A 5,512-nucleotide genomic window follows, 5' to 3' on the forward strand; every position below is an offset into this window, starting at 1 on the left:
TCGCTCTGTCGCCCAGGCTGGAGTGCAGTGGCGCGATCTCCGCTCACTGCAAGCTCCGCCTCCAGGGTTCACGTCGTTCTCCTGCCTCAGCCTCCCGAGTAGCTGGGACTACAGGGACCCGCCACCACGCCCGGCTAATTTTTTTGTATTTTTAGTAGAGACGGGGTTTCACCGTGTTAGCCAGGATGGTCTCGATCTCCTGACCTCCTGATCCGCCCGCCTCGGCCTCCCAAAGTGCTGGGATTACAGGCGTGAGCCACCGCGCCCGGCCGGTACTCCGAAGCCCTCAGATCGGCGACCTGGGCGCTGTAGCCACCGAGAAAATACGGGCACCGAGCCAGGAGCAGTGCCGCAACCAAGAGACCTCGGCTCGGCGAAATGGCGGCGTCTGGAGCCTGCCAGTGACGCCAGGCGGTGGGGCTGTGAAGGAGAACGTTCGTTACGGCGCAAACAACGGCACTGTCACCAAGAAACCGTCGTCTCTGAGAAAAAAAGAGACGTTCGGCCGCTGAGAAACTCCCTACAAGTGCTGTGACAGAAAAACCGCCGGCTCCGCCCAGCTGGCAAAAGAGCCAACGGGAACGCCGGGTGCTCCGACCATGACCCCGGCACTGGAGGACGTGGGATGGAGAATGGGACACACGCAGCGAGAAGGGAAACGTTTCGTGCAGACCAACTAGCGCCGCCGCCACTGGAAAACTGACCCGCCAGTGCTGCCAATGAAGTGCGTGTGAGAAACCCAAGATTGGTGGGAGGAGCGGCGCTGGGCGCTGGACCCGCGAGTGCGAGAATCTGGCGGCGCTAGGACCCTCCAGGCGCGGGCACGAGTCCAAAGCCAGCGCTGTTGCCAAAGACAAATGCCCGTTCTTTTGGGGCGCCATCAAAGGTGCAGCCAGCGATCACTCCCAGGCTCTGAGAAACTAGAGATGTCAGCCACAAACCCTCGGTTCAGGGAAAGGTGCGGCGCCGTGACGGATCGACTGGCACTGGGTGCAACATTCTCTTGTGGCCTAGAGACTAGAATATAAAAACAAAAACCAAATACAAGACTGCTGCTGGCATTTCTCCTACTCTCCCCCCTCAAGTCAGTGGCTTCAGGCTTAAGAAAACCTGTATTTTTCTTGGCTGTGCCATAATCCGTAATTACCGAGGCCCCCAGCGACCCACCCAGTGTGATTCGCAGAGGGAAAGGAGCTGGAATAAGGACCGTGAATGGGGCGGATGTGGTTCGTCCTGGGAGAGAGCTAAAGCTTGTGCGGGTCGCAAATAGCTTTACACTGCAGGAAACTGCTCTTCCAATGGCCGTGGCTGGGTCCTTCCACACCATCCCTCTGCCCTAGACCTTTGTCCCCGTTCAGAGCCATCAGAGATTCTAGGAGAGCCGTCAACAACCGCATCTCTTCGGAACTTGGAAACTCTAGGTTCAAGATCTCCGTGGAGAATGAATGAAAGGCACAGTCGCCTGACCCAGGCATCAGGCTTGCCCTGCACATCAAGTCCTTCCCCTACTGGATGGAACTCTGTGGCAATCGCTCCTTATTCTGATGGTTCACTCTGTCAGATATCCTCGATATTTGGGGATAGTAGTTCAAAAACAGCCGGGGAGGAAAACGGGCTGAAAGACTCCAGCGTTGGATGTAGAATTGACAGCGAGACATACACCTCCTCTCTAAGCCCAGAGAAAAGCTCAAGCTGGGGTTCTCTGTCTCTAGCAGCATGATCTTCAAAATGCATCATTGATTTCTTTCTGTCTTCTGGGAAATGCAATGCAGGTGAACTCGTAGGTGCTCAAATCCTCCACGTCCTCACTTTTCAGACTGAGGCCTGTTTTTTTTTTTTTTTTTTTTTTTTTTTTATCTGAGAAGAAATATGGGACTGCCACTGCTCAGTAGGAAAACGTCCTTTCCCACAAGCATTTATATTGTAATAAAAATCTGCACTTTGTGAGTTGAGCCCCCTCAAAGAGACCTACAAACCCTGCCACGAGCATCTCCATCCACACTCGTCATTTCCCATTTTCATCACTGCTGCTCCTGTGCAAACCAAGCTATCCTTTCCCTGGGGGATCCTAGGTAGAGGCCATGCCAGGACAAAGGCAGAGATATGCCCTGCCTGGTAAGGAAATCCATTTTGGCCTTGTAATTCTCACCCTCTCCCAAGACATTTGCCTCAATATCTCCTTCGCACCTTACCCCGTCTTCAGCTAGCTAAAACATTCCCTGGTATTTGAGGCCCTTCCAATTCCCTCCGGGTTTTGTGGGTCGGAGAATAAAGAAAAAACTGCACTGTTCCCACCCACATAGTTTCAGCCACTTTATCAAATAGAAGAGCAATGTGGAGCCATTGCAAAGCAAAATACCTGCCACAACTCCTCTCTTCTCATTTCGACTCCAGCTTTTCATCTTAGCAAAAAAGTTGCAATCAGCACCCCCTAGATGGAAGGAATATCCTGTCTTAATGGGAGTCCATAGAGGCTGCAGGCTGCTCCCCTACAGAGACTGACATCAAGGTAGTTGCAGAATTCAGATTCTAATTCCAGTGTGGTTGGAGGCGGGGTGGATTCCAGGGAGGTCAGGAAGAGGTAAAGTACAGAATTGAGCTCCTTGGGAGGAGGTCATGGGAACTTTGCAGTATGACAATGGCTAGAGATTGGGTAGAATTGAGCAGGCTGGCAATGGCAGTTTTGTGTGGGTGGTAGGACCTAGGATTCAAACTTGAGGGCAAATTGTGGAGCACATACGACAAATGATGTAGAGCCTTTCCTATTTCCCTTCCTGGTGTGTCATCCAAAACAATAAATAATAAAGAATTAAAAAAGACTGATATTTTTGTTCAATTTCATGAAGAAAAATCTCATCAAATTAAGATAACTATAATGACAAATCTTGTTAGAATATTATTAACCAAATGAAAGTGACACAAAACAGAAAAACGGTGGGGGGTGGGAGGGACGAAGAAAGAAAAAGTCCCCAACACTCAGGTGGTGTGTACAGGTGAATCTTCTGGTCAGTTGGTATGTTGCAGAAAGCTGGGCAACTAATAAATTAGGAGGCAGGAATTCATATTAATACTTTCCTGATACAGAGAAACTCTTGGTTTTAACAATCTGCTTCTTTGTCAGGTATTGGTTCTTGATTTTAGGCTCAGAAAAGATGGTAACAGTTATAACTGTAGTAGAGCAGGTAAAAACAAAGATCATGCAGGAGTCTAGACAGAAAGTAAAAGGTAAAAATGTCCCAGGGTAAGTAATCTAGAGTAAGAAAGTGAAGAATTCTGCTTGGTGCCAACGGAGGGCTCCACCATGCCTCTCCTTCACCTACAAAAAATGAACCATTTGCTGTTGGTCTCTGGGATTGAAGAGTCACCCTCCCAATTTCCTGCCTGTCCTAAGCTTACCTGTAACTTAGAGGGTTTTGTGCTTGTTTTTTTGTCTGTCTTGTTTTGTTTGTTTGTTTTGTAAAACACTCTCTACAAATGTTTGATAGATTATAAACCGCAGGATCCACTAGACCCTGCAAGGTGCAGGGGAGCCCTGTGACTACCACTCCAATGCACCTCCACCCATGTTCTTTCTCCTAGTTCCTCCACAGAATTTCTTCTTCCTGGTTCCATTTGCTGTAGGAATTTGGGGCTGTATTCACTGACAAGTAATTTGGGGCTGTATTCACTGACAAGCTCCAAGAGTTTACCCAATTTTGGTGAGCGATAAACTCTTGACTAACAATTATGTGTGTGTGTCTGTCTTTCCTGTAGGAGGAAATCCGTGGTGCTTCAGGATATTGTGAATTTGGGCCTCTGAAAGCAGAATTCTGATTTAACAGTATAATGGAATTCATGAACGTCATGATGCTAATTTGAACAAACAAGCAGCCTTGTGAGAGGAATGTTTTTCCTCAAGTCTGAAGAACACCAGGAGAATCTTTCTGGATGGAGTTACCAGGAATCCTCTGCTGAGGAAAGTGAAAGGGAAGACGCAATTTCTCCTGGGAAGGGGGGATGCTGATGTAGAGGGTGACAAGTAATATGCCATGAAGGATTCAGTCACCTGGTTAGATTTAGAGTTAGAGTTATGGTTAAGGAAGAAGGAAGGAAAAAAGGGAGAAGAGGAAGAAAGGAAGCAAGAAAAGATAAAATTTATTCTAAGATAAAATTTGTGAATTTTGCTAAACTATATACATATATATTTATTTATTTATTTATTTTATTTTATTTTTTGCTGTCATTAGCCAAGATAAGGAATCTTCAAGTTGAGTAAGACTGGATTTGGAATTGTCTGGGGGCTTTCAAAAGAGCCATTCAGTAAATAAGAAAGAATAAGGCCTGCAGCATCAGAGTCTGAGCTGGGGGCATAGGTTTGTGTGAATTTGGGCATGGTGGCTCAGGTCTGTAATCCCAGCACTTTGGGAGGCTGAAGTTGAGGACTGCTTGAGCTCAGGAGTCTGAGACCACCCTGGGCAACATGGAGAGACCCCATCTCTACAAAAAAATAAAAAATATTAACCCAAGGTGGTGGCATGCACCTTGCTGCCAGCTACTGTGGAGGCTGAGGTGAGAGGATTAAGTCCAGGATGTCGAGACTGCAGTGAGCCCTGTTTGTGGCACTGCACTCCTGCCTGGTCCACAGAGGGAGACTCTGTGTGAAGGTGGGGAAAGAAAAGATTTGTTTGAATTTGGTGCTGCTTTGTATTTCAAAATAGGAAAGTGGATATATGAATATATGGCATAAAAGGTCCAGATACTGGACCCCACTGAACTCAGTTGTTTTCAAGATCTGACTTTAACCTTGCTAGGCTGAAGAATCTGGAATGGTTCAGATGTTTCTAGTGCAGCTATAACTTTTGCCTCCTTTAGAGTAAAGCTGTGGAGGACTTGAGTATACTCAGAGTGGATCTGAGAGGTATCTGCTTCCAGAATGAATTAGAATTCCTGAATTTGAATCATAATCAGATGGCTGTTAAGGGGTTATTGAAGACATATGGCTCTTAAGTGCACAATACTGAATTCAGGTGAATATTATAAATATTTGTAAGTTGGATTATATTATGGGAGCACTTCGTAAAAATTGCCACGCAGGGATAAATGTAGGAAGGGGATTGCAGAGTCTGATACCTAAAAAATAAGTGGAGCAGCATTTGGAAACCCCTGTTCACATTTCCGATCTCTTTTCTCTCATTAGAACCTAACTGCTATCCTCTAATCCCTACTTTTGAAAAAATGTATTTAAGGCTGGGCGCGGTGGCTCACGCCTGTAATCCCAGCACTTTGGAAGGCCGAGGCGGGCAGATCACGAGATCATGAGGTCAGGAGATGGAGACCATCCTGGCTAACATGGTGAAACCCCGTCTCTACTAAAAATGCAAAAAATTAGCCGGGCGTCATGGTGGGCGCCTGTAGTCCCAGCTACTCGGGAGGCTGAGGCAGGAGAATGGCATGAACCCAGGAGGCAGAGCTTGTAGTGAGCCAAGATCGCGGCACTGCACTCCAGCCTGGGTGACAGAGCGAGACTCCGTCT

At 47.4% G+C, this 5,512-nt stretch overlaps 1 pseudogene; it reads left to right on the top strand.

The window, feature by feature from the left end:
• The first annotated feature begins 926 nt into the window (after positions 1-926).
• LOC129036165 (uncharacterized) lies at positions 927-1,720 on the top strand (annotated as a pseudogene).
• The last annotated feature ends 3,792 nt before the right edge of the window (positions 1,721-5,512 follow it).

Source organism: Pongo pygmaeus, chromosome 4 (genome assembly GCF_028885625.2).
Source record: "Pongo pygmaeus isolate AG05252 chromosome 4, NHGRI_mPonPyg2-v2.0_pri, whole genome shotgun sequence".
NCBI classification, from domain to species: domain Eukaryota; kingdom Metazoa; phylum Chordata; class Mammalia; order Primates; family Hominidae; genus Pongo; species Pongo pygmaeus.